General features: G+C 32.2%; 1 protein-coding gene across 5 annotated transcripts in view; it reads left to right on the top strand.

Moving 5' to 3' along the window:
- LOC142318222 (octopamine receptor beta-2R-like) overlaps positions 1-21162 on the top strand; it is a 785889-nt gene that overhangs the window by 381289 nt on the left and 383438 nt on the right. Inside the window, exon 4 of one of the 5 annotated variants that reach the window (XM_075354806.1) lies at positions 6504-6591. The exons of the other annotated variants lie outside the window; for them this stretch is intronic. The gene's annotated coding sequence lies outside the window, so the exon portion shown is untranslated. The remainder of the gene's footprint in view (positions 1-6503; positions 6592-21162) is intronic. 5 annotated transcript variants of the gene reach the window in all.

Genomic DNA, 21162 nt, shown 5'->3' with positions numbered 1-21162 from the left:
CCGAAGATTATATTTCAAACAGAAAAGTATTTCTTTCTTGACATATTTTAGACCCAAATATTTTTGGATTTCAATGTTTTTAGCAAACCACGGCACCTCAGCTATACAACATGCTAGTTTATTTTGAAACTGCAGTACGATTTTAACATTTGTCTTGCTTTCCGTGCTCCATATTTGGACGCTATATGTCCATACTGGTTTCAAAAATCGCCGAGTATAAAGTAGCTTATTACACAAAAATAAATCAGACCTCCTCCCCAGCAACCAGTATATTTCCTTGAACTTCATGTTAAATTGCTTTCTCTTCTCTTTTACATGAACCTTCCACGTCAAATTACAACCCAAGTAAAGATCTAGACAGCTTACAGTTTCAGTATGCAGGATTCAAATGCCATCAAGCTCGACCAGTGAGCAATCTCCTGTCCTCATGAGAATGGCATATTGCTCTAATTAGCTTGATTAATCCTTATCTTTCATATACCCAGCTACTTGCTGATAAGATTTAATTCGGTTTGTAAACTAGTTGAGGCCACAGCCGGGTTTTCATCAACAGCCAGAATAACGATTTCCTCAGGTAAAGAAGCGAAAAAAGCGGCAAAAGAAAGCGGCCTTCATTCTCAACCGGAAGGTAAACGGTGAAGCTGCAGTATAAGACAGGTCCCAAAATTGAGCCTTGCGGAACCTCTGTCTTTGCGTCAGAGAACGTAGATGATACTTGATTATATTTTTACCTGGGAGAAACGTCTATCAGGAAGCTAGGAAGAACGAGGTAATAAGTATGAAGAAGGTTCTTTTTCAAGTGTATAAGAGCCCACGCAACCAGGCCTTGTTTAAAACCTGCTGGACATCTAAGAAAGCGGCCAAACAGTATTTCTTCTTCTCTAAGGTCCTGCTGATGACTTTGACAAGTCTGTGTTTGCTCACACACTCACATTGTGAGTGTGTGAGTTGTGAGTGTTTTTGTGGTGATATCTTTCTTCTTATCACCATCGTACTAACTGTTAGCAGAACAGCTGAGTGGTCAGACATTGAATCGTAGTTATTTTCAACCTAGGTATACGACAAATCACCCGAAGTGATGTAAAACTCCAATAAGTCCGGCATCTTAGTTGGATCCGATGGCCATAGGTCGGTTGCAATCCAGATATTACGTTCAGGTGCATGTTAATAATGTATCCCTGTATAACCCTGCCTCTAGTTGTTACAAGCCTAGACCCGCAGAGTAGACGTTTAGCGTTCCAGTCGCCGCCCACCACAAATCATAAGACAAGTGTTGCGAAAAACTTAGAGAAACTGTGGACCGTAATCATGAGAGGAGGAGATCAAATGACTCCAGAAAGCTTGATCTGTCCAAACCAGTGCTGAACTTCAATCGATGTGGCTTAAATGTGATTTGTTTTGTACTCAGGTAGTCCATGATTCTTAATTAAGTTCTGATGAGCACTGCAATACATCCATCCGCTCTAATGATGTGTATTGTAGACCAAATACCCTCGAAAATGAAAGAAATTAAGTTCTGTGAAACGCATCTCTAGAAGCAAGACGACGTCCAACGATTCGGCAAGTATTAAAGGCTCTAGTATCTGTCCTCAACCAGCGAGACCATTGATATTCCAGGTAGCCACCTTCAGAGGTCTAGGCATTAACAGATTTTTTGAGATAACGTTTATAAGACTTCCTATTATTATACCTATTTGTTTCACCAGAGACTCAGTGTTGGAAGTCAGTTTTTTCTACTTTGTTCTTAGCAATATTATGGCCACCATGCTCAACAGCCATATAATAAATCCGTGGACGGCAGTGGGACAAACGTCTGGTCTAGTCGTTCTTCTACCCAATGGTGGGAAATTATTATTATCCAAACCAAAGGAAACGGGCTGTTTGTTCTGAATTAGGTTTGGAGAGACAGTCTTCGTAGCCGGTCTTCGATAACCTTTGCGTCTGTTTGCTGTCCACGATTTCCTTATATATTTTGCATCCCCTATTGTTAGCAGGATGGTTTGAATGGCAGAGCACACAAACGGAAGGAGTGTTTCTATCTTTAGGTCAATCTGCAATTCAAAGACCATCAGCATATTTAACGCCAGTGTAACTATTATGCCAATTTTAGTTTTTCATGTGGCCGTACTTCTGATAACGCATACACTAGACGAAACCAAGAGATCTTTTCGGCGTTTCGAAGGTTACGTCACAGTTGACAATGTATTTCAGATTAAAAACCTTTTTTTCCTTTCGCTAAAGGTTGACAAAAAGGTCAACAAGGGTACCTTTGTTATTCGATGACTGGCATTAATTGTACTTCGGACTGCGTGAAGTGTTCCTCAAGCTCTCCTTTAATAATTTCGATTGGAATGGAATAGTGTAAGTTCCTAGTAGACAGTTACTTTTTACGGATTTGAATACTAGATCGTGGATATCGGTGTTCTTTGGTGATTCAATTTACTTCTTTGGATTCAATTAACCACACATCTCAGGAATAGTTGACATGAGACTGTACAAGACTCTTACATTCAAGACACTTTATTTACATTTATATATATCATCCTCATTCATTTTCTGAAGTAATACCTTACCGTGGTTCCGGAGGCTAAACAGAAAAATAAAAAAAGTGTAAGTTCAACCCGGAAGGCTTTTTCGTCCTAGTAAAGGCAAGACCGATCAGATTATGCTCAAACATCAAGTCGATAATCCGTTTGTAGACGTCCAAATCTTTCGAGATAACACGTAATTATTCAGGGCTGAATACTCTTACGTCACACTTATTAACCAGTTTCCAATCAATCCATGAAGCAGGACGTCGGTGATATCATATAGGATTATCGGTGGGGACTTAATTACGTTCTTTTTAGAGAAATCGGTATTACCATCCTCCATCGTGATCCTGAAAATGATTTGATAATGGAAAATCGGTGGTAACAACGGGAGAATGTGAAACCTTATTGCGAAACAAAACTGCACCTTCTGCCATAATACAGAAAGTATCTGCAAGTTTATGGTGAAAGCATCACTCTCGCTGTCAGATCACCGGCATCAAGCATAAAGGTTTCTGTAATAAGTTTGCGGCGGAACTGCTTTATTGGATCCCTTTTCGAGGTAGTTAAGGGTCCACGCTTTCTAAACGACATTTGACAATGACCACTTGTCGCCTCTTCCTCTTTAATTGGAATAGCGGTAAGCTGCTCCATTTTCAACCTCCTCCCTAAGTTATAGGTTAATCCAAAATATGTTTAGAACAGAGAAATGAATAGAAATACAAAGTTAAATGAATAAATAATATAAATAAATTTAAATACCGTGATGAATTAAGCTAAATACTGAAACTTATCCTGAAAACCCTACTTTTAAATGAAGCAGAAATTTAGTGTGTAACTTAAGGACAATGAAATACAAAAAAAAAACACATCGTAGTATTGTCATTGAAAATTTATCATATAAAAGTTATAAAAGGATACATTATTCGATAATTTTTTACCTCACATAAAACATACGTCCTAAAATATGTCATTCATAGTCAATTGAATGGGGAGTTAGAGAAAAGAGAATATACTTTATTTATTTTTTTATATCATATCTGACTTTGATCTGTCAGTTGTAGAATGTCGTATTGGATTTTTATACTGTTCACAAACGGTCCTGAATATTTTTTTAAAGATTAATATGGTTCACATAATGTAGAAAAGAATTTTTTTTTTGGGGAAAAAATGTTCCTTATTTAAAATTCAGTATATATGTACGTCTTTTAAATTTATCTCTATGTCCACTCCTATTTATAATGGCTAACAAAGAAATTTTTAAATAGAAAGAAGATCGTCTACAGTTTTTATATGCACAAAATCCACGCATTCAATATATTTCCTCGCATTTGAACGATTTTTTTTTTCTTTGAATTGATTCTCTTTATCAATATAAACTAAGAAAAAGAAATATAACAACATAAAATGTAGCAGGAAAAACTTCTTTTGAATCAATGTCTGTTATCTAAAACGTTGATATTTTATTTAAATTCATTTCGGCTAGTTCGCATGTTTTCCCTAAAACATGAAATGACAATTGTTAAATATTAGATACAATAGACTATGTATAATTTTGAATTGTCTAACTACTAATTACAATAATAGCTAACTATATTATAATAATAAACTATATAATAACATACTACATAATTATGATTGAAAAATTGTTTCTTAATCCAAAACCATCTCAACTTCATTGAGACTGGACTTCTGACAAGGATTATTGTACGAAATTAATATTTAAAAAATGAATTTTAGAAAGAAAAATTTTTTTCATAAAAAAATTCCACATGATTTATTGAACGTGATTCATTAAATTTATCAGTTCTTAAGAAAAGACACGAAAAACAATTTAAAAAAGCGAGAACTACTATAATTTTAAAATATGAAAACAGTAAAAAATTATTCTCGTTTTTATTAACCTCACTTCTGATTTATTTTTACGCAAATTATCAGTATTGGACGTAACCTTCAGCTGTTTAATTTTAATTTTAATTTGTTTTTAATTTCCGATAACTTTTATGTAAGTAGTATTTATCTTTAGAAATCCTTTCAATACCATTTTCTTCAGGTTAATCAGGAAACAATGTTGGTTTCACAACAGATATTGAATTGTTTATTTAAGGGACAATTAATTTGAAAGCTGTATTGAATTATTACTGTTTGCTTATACATTGAACATTTCTCTGAAACTTATTCGAATCTATTTTAGAAATAAATGTTTGATTATGCATCCATCTGTAAAATGAGAGGGTTACTAACTGAATAAAGATAAGCACATAAAGGTTAAAGAATCACACTCTCTAAACTCTACAACGCAGATCTTTTAAAGTAAAGTAGTTTCCAAAAAATTTTCTTATTTCATATATTCTTTTTTTGAGCAATTTTTTCGTTGAAAAATTACACATCAAAGTTCTTTAAAAATGATTAAGCCTGTGAGTACCTAATGAATTAGTTACTAAAGGTAATATTTTTAGCTCCTCCAAATTTGAGTTAAATTATAAAAAAGGTTAAAATTAGCTGGGAATAAAGTGTATGAACATCCAGATTATGCAGTTATCTTTCAGTAATATATTTTAAATGTTAAATGTTATCATGTTAAAAGCTCATAGTGAAAATTATGAAAAAATGTAACATTTTTCCAGAAAATACGTTGATATTGAAGGGCTTATTTTTTGTAATGTGGTGGATAACATTTTACTCAATTTATATGTTTTATTAATTACTCTAATTAGTTTATTTCACAATATCATATTTTTAAGGTAAATAAAAGCATTCCTCACATCTTAAAACATTTTACTTATTTATTCTGAAAAAACTGCATGACGATAAAACTTTGTCAAACTTCTTAGGTAAAAATAGTATTTATTTTGTCACTAACAACTTAATTTGCTTTCCTCATAAAATATTAAACAATTAATACTCATCTGTAAAAAATTTAATTTACCATTAGATTAGAAGAACAGGGTTTTAACACTTAAAATGTCACATTCTGCTGATGACGTATAAAGGTTGTAAAAACTCCTTCAAACGCATGCCATTGCACGGTGTTTAGAACCAAAAAATTGTTATTATGAGTTCTGTTTCATGATTTTCTCACATTTGTTTTTTTCTTCTGAACGTTCTTAAATTTTTAAAAATTCTAAATTTCATTAAAATATTTCACACGTGAAATTATACGAGTACATTATCAACCAGACATGACGGTTGGTAATTGCTATTAGAACAATCAACTATACGAATTCTGAAGGGAATTAAATCTATGAACAAAGAATAACAATTATGAATTATGTCACTATCATGCTAAAACTTTTTTCTTTCAACAAATATTTATACAATTGTTTTTGTTAGACAATATTTTTTTACCAATTAATGCATAAAAATATTCCTGTATCTTGATTCCAACAAAATATATGGCAGACAACTTTACAGAGGTATAAAATTACGCTTTACTGGTTACATTTTTCACGTTCTTGTAACTGTTTGTGTAAATACCATTAGAACTATTTGAAACGAGTTCTTAAAATTAATAATGGAAATGAAAATGACGACCAGTGACCTTAAACTTTTTAATTATTTTTAGAGAAAAAGTACGAGGGTTTTAAATTTATATCTGCGTATTTAAAGTTTATGACCTAATGGAAAAAAATTGCTGTGATTTTAAAGAAATAAGTGCAAGATTATTTATAAAATTGTCTAGCTTATATTACTATTCTTAATCGTTTTTCCTTTTATTTCCTTTAGTTCTTAAAACTTAGAAATATGAAGTGAGTGAATTTAAAAAAAAAAGATGATGGAAATAGCAAAAGTACGGTGGTTATGATAAAAACTTTACGGAAAGCTTAAGTGGCATTAAATTTACATTTTATTTAGAAAAAACCGATACAAAAAGAAAAAAGTCCAATTTTTTTGGTCCTATATTTATTTAATGAAGTGTAATAAATTTATTGTTAATAGTGTACTTTATTTAGCATCATTTATGTTCCACAGGTCCCCAAGGAATATTTTGTTAAGAAGTTATACTGCACTTAAATAGTGGGGAAAGTTGCCACCGCACAAGTATAACAGGTTGCAAAAAGTAAGAAGTACTCAATTTTAAAACTTTTTACCATAATTTACTTTTTGCGAGATGTTTTAATCCGTAGTTCATATTTATAGCCCATTTTATCATAATACCTCTATTATCTTTGCTTGAAAAATATTATTAAAAAAAACGTCGTGTAACACTGTGAAAAATAATGTATAAAATATATTGTTTTTTTTCTGTACAGTTTATTTACTTTGTTTTAATCTAAAAGTTTATTTTACATTTTCACATGTGTAGGTATTTTTTACTAATACTAAAGTAAGAAAATATTCATAATAGTTTAATTCAGAGCCACTGTGTTTTAATATTGTAAAGATTGTTTCGGACAAATATTTAGATATATATTTTTTTAATAATTTTTGCTGGCGTAGTTCTCAGGTTAATCTGCAGAAAGGTCTGTCCTCAGTACTTGAAACGGCTTCACAGCATTGCTGGATTTCTATTTTAAGAACAAATCTTTGCTGCCTTTTTTATATACGTTACGGATGGCATAAATAAAGCCAAAAGGCACTTCTACACGTTTTAGCATCACGGCCGTCTCTTTCAGTTAAATTTTGATGAGAAAAAATTGATTCCTATTAGTGTCATTGAAGGAAGCAAAAATTGTAATTCAGTTGTTAGAAAACAGTCATCAAAAGATATAAAAAGATTCAAATAGCTATACGTAGCGTTAGAAAACTTCTGTAAACATGTAAGTTAGAAAATTTAAAAAGAGTAATGAAAATAAACACTGTGACTAAAATTGAACAACAATGAAAATGCGAAGGAAATGTGGTTGAATGTGATGACTGAAATACTCAGGAAATAACAAGGAAAGAAATGATGGAGGAATCAGTCTAAATAAAGGAAGACCGAAATATGAACAAAGGATGATTTTTATTAATGATGTGATTGCTGTCAGGATAGGGATGAACTCAAAAGTTTCCCTCTTTATTCAAGTACCATTTACCGATCATACCAATTAGGATGGTGTGATCGAGTAAATGTATGAAAAACTTTGGAAGGGGGCCGTAAAAATTATCGACAAGGCTATTGGAATCCTATGGAAGCAGAAAGGAGACGAAGTTGCATCAAGTAAATACGGACTGGGCTCTTTTTTTTTAGGTGTTTACTGACACGTATTTTATCAACGAAAACTGCCGTTCATTTTGTAGGTTACTTTTGTGCATGGCGTTTTCGTTACCCGAAAAGTTTCAGCGGGAAGAGTAGATGTGACAAAATGGATCTTAAGATTTTATATTCATTTATTTCCATCTATCGGTGCAAATATGGAAAATAAGATGATACTGTCATCTCAATAATTTTCCTTGATTCATAAATGACGCATTCCAAAACATTTATCGAAAATTACAGGAGAAACAGAAGATTTTTTTGACTTTTTTTTGGATATCAATTGTACCATTTGAAGAACCATTTCAACGTTTAAACTCATATAATGGTTCCGTTAGTAATCTTTTTTCTCACTTTTCGTGAGAGATATATATTGCAGAAGATAGCCTATATATACTAAATACAGTAAAGAACTTAGTCTAAAAATAGAAGGATATCAATGGATACTTGCACATCTGACGGCATTCATAGGATGAATTTAATATGAGGATACCACGTACGTAGTGAACGCCAGGCTATCTTTGCGGCTTGACCTTTTCTAGCACTTAATAACATGTTTTTTTCAGAATCCGACTGCAATCGATGAAACGCGAGATTCAAAATTCTTGATAAAAGTTTCCTAAGGTGCAAGAGAAATTTACACCTTCCTTCACTGCTATGATATCCACAATTGGTTTACGATGATAATGTTTTACGAAAAACTTCTAGTTGGTGGTAAGAGTGAGAGATTACGCTATAGACTTAAGTTTAGTTCCACCGCCGTATAATATTCAAAGCAATATATTTATAAAAAGGAAAGTTAATTCCTATAAATCAGGATCCTAAGTACTTTGTTTTGAATATCTTGATCTTGTTATATTTTCCTCATTTATCAAAACTTTCGAATTAATAAATTAAATATGTGCAGCAATGAGTTAGAAGTAAATAGAAAAAATAAAACTTTATAGGTTTTGAGAGGCATTTTTTATGTTTTATTCTTTTGTTATCTTGCCATTTGAGTGATTTTATGTAACTATCAATACTATATATAGCTCCCAAATCATAAGCAATCAATTCAATTTTTTCAATATATAGTTTGGTATGAATATTAATCATAATTGGTAATCTTTGTCATTCTCCAGGTTTCCATTGAAAATCAGCCTGTGTGCTAAAATTTCTTCTGAAGTACTCATGTTTCTTTTCAATTTGAACGATGGATAAAGAAAAAAATCCAATGATACCTGAATGGTATCGATGAAGACTATACCTTCTCTGAATATTTCTTTTCTTTCATAACACTTTTCTGGCTGTTAATTTTTGAACAGGATATGTTAAAATTATGATGGGATATTCTTTCATTTATCTTTTACTTCTTTCTTTAGTACTATTACAATGCTAATAATTAAAATAACAAAAAGTAAAAATCGTTATGGGTAACTTATTACTATAGCCATAGCAAAGATTATTTTCATTAATATTTACTTATATACTGCGATTAAACTATTATGAAACCATAAATAATCATTTACCTGGAAAAATTCTCCAACGATTATAAATTTGTTTTATTGCAGAGTTTGATCAGAATTTTTGATTGAATTTAAACGGAAAAGGATTATTCTATGATATTTCTGTCCGTTGAATCACTTGTATAAATTCAATAAATCGATTATCAGATTACGCAACCACCACGCGTAGTTTTTTCCTTTTTAATTTTGCAGTAGATAGATTTCAAGTTATTGGTTCCCCATTAGTATTTTTTAATTATATTTTATCCGGAAATTTAATAAAGTAAGAATACGAACACGTGCAATTAAAATTGTAGCTGGTATTCCAAATAATCAGCTTTCCGTAAATTTAATCTTTAATCTTGTGGAATAAAGAGAAAAAATAACGAAGATTCTATCATTTTTTATATTACTAGCATAACCGTTATATTGAATCAGCAAAGCTGTGTTACGCTGTAATGAATTAACTGGAAATAATAATTTTAATAAGATTATTTAATATCTTATTTAAAAAACATTACAGAAATAGAATTTGCAAAGTTTATCAATATTCTGGAAAACTGTAAAAAATATAATAATAAAGTTTCATTAAGAAACAAACATTCTTTCATACTATCAACATTCCGACTATTGAACTGTTTTATTTAATATTTTTAATATTAACAAAAAATAATTATTATATGTTTTCATGAAAACGAAATACAAATATGTTATAATTTAAACAGATGTTTTATAATTAATTAATTTATAATTAACTCTAAAATGTATTCTTTAATTTAATGTAACGGGGTAAAGATAATGACATGTTAAAATGTATTTAGTTGTCTGTAACAACTTTGCCAACAATTCTTAATAAAAATAACCTACTTCTTTCTTTATTGCGTCAAAATTATGTCATGCCGCTGAAGTTCTGTGATGTTGCCAATTATAAATAACCTAATTTTGATTAGCTGTTTATAAATACTCTAGAGTAATTATTACAAAATAATTTAATAAATAAGATATTAAGCGGCCTCTCCACATACCACCAAATAATATCCAAATAGCCTCTTATATAATTAGTATCGTAGTAAAAGTTAAGTTTTAATGAGCTGCCGTTGAAACTGAAACTGATCCACCACTTTTCTGAGATTATTTGTAATATTGTGATAACTATTTTTCTTCGAGGTTTATTTTTAATACTTCTAATAGTAATATTCTTATTTAAATTTTCAAGATGTAAGTTTTCCAGTTTGCGATTTTTCTTTTAAAAAGAAAATTTTAAAATAGTGATTCTCAAGTTTTTTAGCACCACGATCTCTAAAAGTAAAAAAAGGGATATAATGAATTTTTCTCCAACCCCCTCCCCCCCAATCATTAACCAATGAAACCTAGTTAAAACTGTTTAGCTGCGTTGGTAGCGACGGGTAAGAACGTGAATGTTTAAAGTGAACAAACATGAGTAAATTAAAAGTTCCAACTTGCTATGTACTTGTTCCTTGTAATTTGGTCTGTTTGCATAATTGTCTGTTCACTGTGAGAGAGTCATATTCGAACATGCATTTGGTACTTTTGAATACGTCTTGCTGTCAGTAGTATAAAAGAACCGTAAGGGATTGCAGAACGTCAGTTTAGTTCAAATGCAAAGCGTGTATCTGGTGCCTTTACTTAATTATTAAAAGCGTAGTTTGATTGAAAATAATAAGAAATATTGTTTCGGTTTTTTTTTTTAATGTGCGGTCAATCGGTGTAACTGCTGTTTTTTGCAATTATATTTTTATGCAAAATGGTTAATTTGTGAAAAAACGAAGTGAGCTCTACATTCAGTGAATCGTCTAGTAAAATTACAGGTATTTAAATTATAGCTTTACCTAATTGGATGGAAAGACACAGTGCGTTGTTTGCTTTCAAGTCCGAATGCATGAAACCACTAAAATTAATTCAACACTTGGAAACTAAAAATTCGGATCATAAAAACAAACTCCCCTTGGAATTGTTAGAAAGAAAATCACACACTTTGAGAAATCAACAAGCTTCTATTTTGTAAATCAAGCCTTTCTGATAAAAGTATACTTGAAGTAGCTTATCTCGTAGCATTAAAAGTAGATAAGACATCCAAATCCCGTACAACCGCAGAAAACATTATATTGCCTGCTGCAATTGTTGTGGTCACTGTTTTAATAGGCGTGGAAGAGGCAAAATAATTCACAAAAAACTCCGGTTTCTAACGACACACTTTCAAAGCAAATCGATGACATGGCTGCCGATGTTCACGATCAGTAATTATTGTGAATTTTTTAGTATTCAATTTGTGAATGAACAGACAGGTATGGCAACCATTTTTCAGTTCTTATGTTTTGTGAAATATGAATGCGATACGGACAGAGCAGTCACAGAAAATATGCTGTTTTTCAAATCAATACCTAGTCATGCAACAGGACAATGTATTTTTGATATTTTTTAGATTAGGCAAAACTTATTGCAGGATGCAGTGATGGTGCAAAGGCGATAAAAGGAAAGGACAAATTTATTACAGAAAAAATTTAAAAGTAAAATAAAATTAAAAAAAAAAAAATTAGTTATACCTTGAACGGGGGATAAACGCATTGTTTCCTTTAAAGACATGCTGTTGCCACAAAAAATATGACCGAAAGTTTCAAACAAATTCTTTCTAAAGCTCTAAAAATGTTTAATTTCATTAAAACTTGATCATTGCAGAATTGGCTCTTTGCTAAACTATGCGATGAACTAGGAAAAAAGATATAATTTCTTCTTTTCTATACAGAAGTCAGATGGTTATCGCGGGGGAAAGTGTTCACCCGATTATTAGAAAAATAAATAATTTTTTCCAGGATAAACAAAAGTATTCTCAATAGTTTTACAGAATAATGAGTATGTGATGCTGTTTGCTTAATAAGCTGATTATTTTCGTATTTAAACGACTTAAACGTGAATTTACAAGATCGTGATAAAAATATTTTATTAGTACCAAAGTTCATGCTTTCCTTAAGAAGTCTGAAATCTAGATTATTTGCCTTCAAAGCAAAAATTTGATGTTTTCAGTCACTTCCGATTATATTGAGAAAAATTTGGATGGAGACACCACAATTTGGATAGCATTTGCGTGAGCAAAGTTTGCTGAGTAAAGTTCAGTTAACGAAGTATTTTCCGGAAGAAATAAATGATTTTTCAGAGAGATGGGTACTGAATCCATTTAGTAAAAACTTTGTTACAGCTGCTAAGTTACCAGTAGAGACTTACAACCAGCCATCAAATTTCTGCCGATGAAATGTTACATCTACAATTCACATTTGAAGATGTGATACGTTTTGACATGCTCATATAAGTGAATTTGGAAATTTAGTCACAGAAGCATTGAAAATAATAATCCCTTTTGCCACGTCTTACCACTGTGAAAAGAGTTTTTCGTCTACGGTTGCGCTTTTATCACTTATAAACAATTTGCTTTTGGATGTTTCTAACATAGCTCCACATATGGAGATACTTATAAATGAAAAACAAACGCAACCATCTCATTAATAATTTATTTTATTTACGTGTATACTGAATGTAAGTAAAATGTTCATTATTTAAATCAAACGATTTTTTTTTCTCATAAAATTATTTCATTATTGTTTACGTGTAAAGTTTTAGGCTAATTTCGCGACCATCCTTTCAGATTCCTTTCAACAAACCAACCTCCAAGTTGAAATACGCTACTCTAAAACAATTGAAAAAGCATATCGAAGACTGAGAAAATTCATAACTTTCATGCAATACTTAAAAAAAGTATAAAGATAACATGACTTAAAATTGTGCTGTTCTAAAAACAAAAAAGGCAAATTCGTAATGTTTATCGAGAATAACTATCACTAAAAATATCTTAATAATTAATGACAAATAATTTAGTTTAATGAGTATATGTACTAAAAATTACCTTTCTTAAACGTATTATCAATAAAAAAAAATTTTATATGTACATTTTTGTTCTTTCAATATTTTACTTTGTTTGGATAGTTTTGTATTAAACTTTGTTTCAGATACGATGTTTTGAAATAAATTAAAACTAGACATTTCTTTGAAATATTTCCCTTATTTCTTGTATTAGTAATTTTTGTCATTCAGTTCATCAATGAGAACATAAATGACAAAACCTTTCGATATTATAAAAGTACTACTATTACATTTTTATGTAAAATGGAAGCAACTTTTATTAGTGCAACAGTAACCTAATAAATATTTAATTCTCATTGTAAGATACTGTCTATCTATAGTCTTACAATACAATGATGTTAAAATTCAGTCACAAACAAAAAAATAAAACCTAATAAGCGATCCGATTGTAAGATAAATAATTATCGTTATTCAAGAACATTAATTTTTGATTGAGTTTTGACCGGCTATTTTATCAATATAACTTTCAGATGTAAAGGGTTGGCCATCTACCCCAATAATTCTGAGTTAATAACCCTTACCGACACTACTAAAGCTTTGCGCTTTGTGTACGGTAGTATACCGGCCTTAGGGCCGATAACTAATATAAGCTACTGCTAATTAATGTGTATGAATTTGTGGTTCGCTCCATCTATTGAATGCGTAGATCGGCAGTTAAGTTAAAGACTGCCATTGACATCTCCTGGTAGATATTCCTCTAGCATAGCCTGAAGCTTCAATAACGCAAAATAGTGTTTATATAAGATCGGTTGTTTAGGTTCTAATAGAATAACAATTATTAAAATAGTAAACATTCAATAATAACAGTAACAGATGAACATAAAGAACCGCTAAGTTATAATATCGTACCTTTTACTAAACACGTATAAAAGATGATAACTAACCTTTGTGAAGCTGTGCAAATGTGAATAAAAAGGAAAGCGTATTGAATTATTGATTAGTTAAAAGGTATTCAACATAGATAATTCTTTAAATTATTTTTTTTTTTAAATTTACACTTATATAATTTTTAGCATCAAATTATTATTATTATTATTACTATGTTTTTCTTCGTCCGGACTACTAAGTATCACGTTTGCATAATAGTTTGGAACATCTTTCGTTTTCCCAATTTTTTTTTCCATTTTTTCATTCTGTTGTTGTTTTTCTTCCTACACTCCTCTTACTTATCTTTCTCTGGAAACTTAGATTCTTTGATAAATTTTCTAAATTCGTCACTATTTAAACAGGTTTCTTTGAAACTAGAGATTGGAGATTTTTAAAGTTTTAAGATAGTTTTATAATTCTTTAAACCAGCTAGTTTTAAGTGGTCTACTGTTATAAAAATTAAATATTTGTTTACTTTATCTGTTTTGCCTCATTCTGTATAAATCCCCATAAAATTGAAATCTTCTTCTCCGAGTGGTGTCATTTTTTCTGTATTTTTATAAATTTCCGTATCATTTTTTAGTTTATAAATTCCGTCCTGGTAATTGGTTCCATATATGTTTCTTAATTTTTTTTTTCTATTTTAAAAACGTCTTTATCCGAATAATTTTGCCAACACTCAGCCCTATATAACGTCTCCAGAAGAATAACTGTTTTGTAATGTCTGAGTTTAGCATTAAGCGAAGACATTTCTTATTATATAAATATCGAGTTAAGTTGAACGCTAACGCCATTTTCTGTGTTTGCTCTTTTAGCGATTCTTTTTCTAGAGCGTTTAGAGCTATTATTTCTCCGAGAAATTTAAATTTTGCTACTCTTTTAATTTCCTGATTTTCGAGAATTATTAGTGTTTGTAATTTATCTTTTTTTATCCTTGGAGAACCATTATGTTTTTTTGAAAGAAATTTGTAAGACTATTTTATGAGCATATTCGCTTAATCTCTAGAATTTAATTCGATCCCCGTCCATGTCTTTTGCAAATATTGCGATATAATCTGCAAAGGCTAATGAGGTGGCATTTATAAATTTGTTTTTATATCCCATTTTAACATTTTCTGCAATACTTAGTTTTTTGAGTTCATTCTTACATTTCTAATAACTTTTTATACAGAAAGAGTAATTAGGGAATGAAAAATTACTTTTTCTATTATTACGGTTATTATTTATAATTTTTTTTCCGAAAAAGTGTTAGACCATATATTTATTATTTTTTACTTGGGATACAATACAAATAAAATCAATTTAGTTTATTAGCGAAATATTTTGGTTCTCAAATTTATGAAACTTACAAAAACCATATCTCTATGGCTGAGACTTTCAAAAACTATTTTCGCTTCTTTATCACGTAAAATAGTTTTCACAAAAGTATTATCGAGATTAGGATTAAATTTCCTGATCTCATTTTTTTCTCATTCTATAAAAAATTCAACAAAAAACTGTTTAGGATTAACAAGGGGTGATATGCTTTCTTGCCGTACCGAAAATCTCAAGTCCGATTTCCGGCCGGAAATGAAAATTTATATTTTATCTAACAGGTTGATCCCGTAAAAATTATCAAAAAAGAATTTATTACTTTTGTAATTACTTTCGCTTAAAATATTTTGCTGTAAATTTTCAAAATAACACGTACACATGCGTCTTTTCATTAAAAGAGAACAATAAAGCAAATAGCATAGCGTTTAGGTTTTAATCGCTTAAAATAATAGACTTTATTTTATTTTAATTAATTAGTTAAACAAGTTTTAAGTTAAACTTTTCAAAATTACCAAAATCTAGACTTTAACAAAATATAACATAGTCTTGAACTATTTAATTCTGTTCAGTAATTTAGTTTGGTTATATTGTGAAAAGTTGATTAATTTTATGAAATTGATTTATACAGGGATTTTATTGATAAACCAGTCTTATACCTCAATTCTTAAATTTATAATGTTTGATAATATGATACTAATCGATACTGCTTTTAATAAACATTTTAAACTTCATAATTTAGCTGACTGAAAAGAGCTGAAGCAATAAAATTAATTCAGTTTAATTATTTAAAACAAAAAGCTATAAAATTCAAGAGGTACTAGTTTATAATTATACCGAAAATATAATTCCTGTAAAACCCTATAATATGTACTAAACCTTATAGAAAGTAAGCTTCATTAGCGACTAGTGACTGATATCATATTAAAATAATTTATAAACTAATAAAAATTTAAATAGTTTTTTTTTTTTTAGTTTTCTAAAGGTAAGTTAATAAAGCAACATATAGTATATAATAAATGGAACTTCCACTTAATTAAATTTAAATAGTAGAAATAAAATTTTATATCATTATACTTTCTATTACATGAGGAATACATAAAACCAACAACACACTTATGAGTTCTAAGAATTAACTTGTTTTTCTGTTGTTTCAGAAATTACCAAAACTTTTCAGACTGAAACATAAAAAAAATTACTTTCACGGACATTTAAAAATAGAATTATTTTAAATATTTTTTTTATTTTCGTCTATTTTAAAACTGTTTCAGATTTTATTTCATTTTACTACGTTTATCAGTAAATGATAGTACTTCAAGAAGTATCAACCTTTAGATGAGCATTAGTGATTTTATAAATTACACTTAAATTATAGAGAAATAACTACGCCATTGTAATAATTTAGAAGCAATACATTTATTTACAGGCAGTGCTAGTATTTATCTACCCTAACATGTTATTGATCCAGACAAGAACATGTTGTTTGCCCTAGACAAAATCCGTGCAGTTAAATCAACGTACACGTCCCCAGGGTGGGCAAGAACATCGTACTTCGGTACTTTCACTTTTTCGGCCAACGGAGTTTGATTAGGAGCTCACCTGTGGAATATGGGATTGGCGTTCCCTAGCTTTCCGAGTTGGTCGCGGTTGTGCTTCCTAGTCTCGATGTTTGCAGTGAAGTTAGAAGGCATGATTGCGGTTTATTTTTTCCGAGGGTGGACGAAGAATGCTTATCCCCTTTCCAGTAATAGAAACCGGGTTGGGAATGACTTGATTTGAGCTCTGCCGAAGTATGTGCCGTTCAATGTGAGTCAGTCATTTCGGCCCTTGGCTGCGATTGACCGATGGATAAGGATGTCGGAGCCCACACTCTTACGTGCGAGCCCTGATATGTCGGTATATAGAGGCAAGCAGTACCTGATTCCCCAAGTCGGGTTATACCTCTGAGAGGCGGCTGACTCAGGGAACCAGACAGGATTAATTATCTGGAGCATGCCCAACCCCCTCTTTACCCACATCTTGCTACTATTGACTGGCGGCATTTTTTTATGGAAATATGAACTCTCACTTCTTCTCTGGCAGAGAGTCTAAATAAAAACCCAACTTGTAGAGCCTTTGTCTTCTCAAGCGAAACGAAGGAGAACCTAGAGTTTAAAAAGGTAGAATCAACGGATCGAACCAAGTTTCAAGTGAAAAACAGCGAAAAATTATTAAAATACTTGGTTATTACCACAGAAGCTGCTGGAGGACCGGTAAAGGAGGTTAAAAAGATGGCTAACGCTATATAATCGTCACAGTTACTCAAGGCGAAGAAAGTTGGAGTATTGAACATTGAGGTTACGCCGCACGGTACGCCAAATACCTCAAAGATCATTGTTGTGGCCAGGGACTTGCTGAACTGCACCGAAGAGAAAAATTGTCTAAGAGCTACATGAGCAACAATTGTTGCTCAGTTATGATTTAAATATACAGCGGCACGTTGTACAAAAAAACTGATCTGTGTTTGTGGTGAATCCCTGCACCCAGATAATCCTGATTCTGTAGGGGAAGTCACGGAAGACTCCCGCCTTGTGACGATGCCTGTCGCCACATCACCCCCTCCGTTCCTAGCCGTGACGGGCTTTGCCGGAAATCATCTTTTTGACACTTTAAATCTGATAACACATTACAGCCATTAGTTTGAAGCTTGTCAGAATGTCATTGTTGTAAATGCCTCAGCAGATATTTCCATCAGTGTTTTATAAAATTATTAGCGCTTTTGGCTTCTGCCAAACACCACCAACTACCATAGCTTACAACCCTCAACAATCAAATTAACCGATTCGTGGAAGTGCAAACTTCGTGCCTTTCCCTAATTCCCGAGATTTTACACAAAAACCCTTCCCGTAATCTAAATTTAGTAAGACTTTACACTCATATAATACTTGACTGTGTCTTTAAATATCAAAAATACTATTCTCTTACCAAAAAAAAACAAGTTGCTCGCAGCAATCACAATTTTATCCTACAAATCAATTTCTTCAAAGTCCTATCGATTTACTCAAATATCAAGAAAAATTTCATAAATTTAATAAGCTTCTGATGAAAACATATTCTATTTCTCTCTGCTCTGGTCCACTTTCAGGAACGAGGTTAACGTCTACATCTTCCCACTAGTAAGTTATTCATATATAAGTAAACACCCAGGCGAACCCTGAGTACTTACTTATATAAGCATAACTTATTAGTGCTTATTTATATTTGCCTAACACCACCAGATCACCCTCAGTCTTCTTCCGCAGGGCTAAGAATTTCAAGAAGCCAGCAACCATGTTCCATTCCCTTTCGTTTTCCGTTTAACTTCAACATCAAAACCAGAATTGATTCTCGCAAGCTGTCTAATTACTTTGCTACGTTCAGCTTCATACCTGGGATAGACATGTAAGACGTGGCTCACATCATCAATGACTCTACACTCCGGACACAAGCCTGAATTAACGAATCATGCCTGGCCAACCTATCTTGAAAAGTATTATGTCCAGAAAGAAAATTTATATTATTTCGATTGGGAGAAATTTACCTAACTACCTGCATACTTTTCAAGTAAGGAAAAAACCATGTATGAAACGACCAACGAAAGAATCAGTCCAGGGTGATATGTCGTAAATGGAAACCTTTGATTACTTTCAACCGCCTAGAACTAAACTGATCTACCTACGTTCTATCATAACGTAATTTGGTGCTCAGTCACCAGGATATCAATGGGCTTAATACCAGTAATAACCGGGCTAAATCCCTGTCAGGCATGGCATTTTCATACACGCTAAATATCATTCATCTCATCCTGAAGGAATACGTAACGCTGGTTCTGGAGGTTAAACAAAAAAAAACCTGTTCCATCATCTGTGATGTCAATATGCCAAAGAAACGACTTAGCATTTACTTAGCACCTAGCCCTCTAGGATAGTTATCAACAAGACCAATAATGCTACCTCATTTTTATCTACAGAGACAGTCCTATAGGCACCAATCCAATATTAGGAGACGCTGGGCTCTCAACAAAATATTCCTACAATATTTGGATCTCATTCGATTGAACTCATCGAATGGAATTGATTGGAACTGATCGAATGGATTGTTGCAGCATAAAGCATTATAGCTTCATATACACTCTTATATAGATCACGCGGCGTTCTTTTAATTAATATCCCAATTAAGGTGAACTACTGTCTGAACACCGAATAAAGCGTTACTAGCTTTTTGGCAGCATATTGAAATTCTCCTTGAATTGAAGATTGTCATCAAGGATAACACCTAGATAATTCTGCAACAGGACATACCTGATGGTGACCTGCGGCGACCTGAGGTCGTCGTGTAAAAGCCAGTCTGCTCTTAAGCAATACCATCGTTAATTTCTCTGCGCTAACACCACCTTGTGTTGCTAACTTCACAACTGGAATATGGTGCAAACTTGGGCTGCCCTGAATTCGAACTCATTTCTCGAATCTCCTTGAACCAGCGCAAGCCCATCGTCCGCATAAGCGATGAAGCGGCATCCACTGACTGCATCAACTGCATCAAAAAACTGCATTCAAAAACCCGTAGCATGGGTCCTAAAACACTACTCTGCGGATAACCTTAGATAGCGTCTTTCCTAGTTCTGAGACGCCGTCCGAAGAACAACTTATCGACTGCAGAAATAACTGTATAACACTTTCAGCTCATTCTGTATGCAATCACGCTTCTGCAACTAAAACAGGAAATACGGTTACCACAAATTATTAAAAGCTTCTGATATATTCAAAAAGATACCTAAGACATACTCAGACTCACTAGAAGAAACAATGATCATAACCTTAAGAACAGCTTCTTTCGTGCCACAACAGTAACTTCTCTCGGACTTGCAGATGATCCGAGGTTTCTCAACATCATCCGGCAATAAATATTTCGACAGAATATTTTAAATCTCAGCTTTATTAGAAATAACATCATGCTGGGTCTAGAAAGTCGACAAAAGAACATATTTTTTACGCTTATGCCCTAGCATTATATACACAACAATCAAAGTATACTTATTTCCTTGCTGTTTAACAAAAGAACACAAAGAATCTATTTTTAATTTTCAGATGAAATGAAAAAAGGTCAGATCTTTACCTTCGATATTCATCTACCAAAACCATTCGCCGTTTAGAATCATTCTCCGGCTGAGCAGTTCTCCTGGAACGGTTTGCGGTCTATCTCAACAAGATAACTCTCTTGTTTACCAAGGGATCATTCCCTCGAGTCGAACTACGAAGAATTCTCAGTGGCATGGACGCAAGCCAGATAAAATCTTTCTGCTAGGTTTTCTAATTGGATATTATCCAGACTTCGGTCTAAGACACGGAGTCTAAAAGAGCGAATATTAATGAATTTAGGCTTGTCTGTCTTCCTGTGCAGGAATCAACCCTGCTGAATAGGGGTATTGTATCTAAAAGCATCTTGCAACTCAATAACTAACTCAAATCTATGATCACTGGTACAATCCATCGACAACAGACCAAGCATCAACCCCACCAGGAATATTCCTACCAATAGTAACATCAATATTGGTCCTAGCAAGCAGTCTTCTTCCATCTTCCATTCCAGTATATGTTGGTTACTAATCGAAAACATTAAAGTCCTCTAATCCTTATTGCACAACAAAGCCTTCAAGTAACTCATTTCTACCGCCACCGGTCTCCGTGGTGCGAGTGATTGCGTCTCGGCCTTTCATCAGGAGGTCCTGATGAACCTGATCAGGTTCGAATCCCGGTCAGGCATGGCATTTTCATACACGCTAAAAATCATTCATCTCATCCTCTGAAACAATACCTAACCTTCCGGAGGTTAAACAATA

Source organism: Lycorma delicatula, chromosome 1 (assembly GCF_047948215.1).
Source record: "Lycorma delicatula isolate Av1 chromosome 1, ASM4794821v1, whole genome shotgun sequence".
Taxonomy (NCBI): domain Eukaryota; kingdom Metazoa; phylum Arthropoda; class Insecta; order Hemiptera; family Fulgoridae; genus Lycorma; species Lycorma delicatula.
The sequence above is the reverse complement of the archived record's forward strand: the minus strand, read 5'-3'. Positions and strand labels throughout refer to the sequence as shown.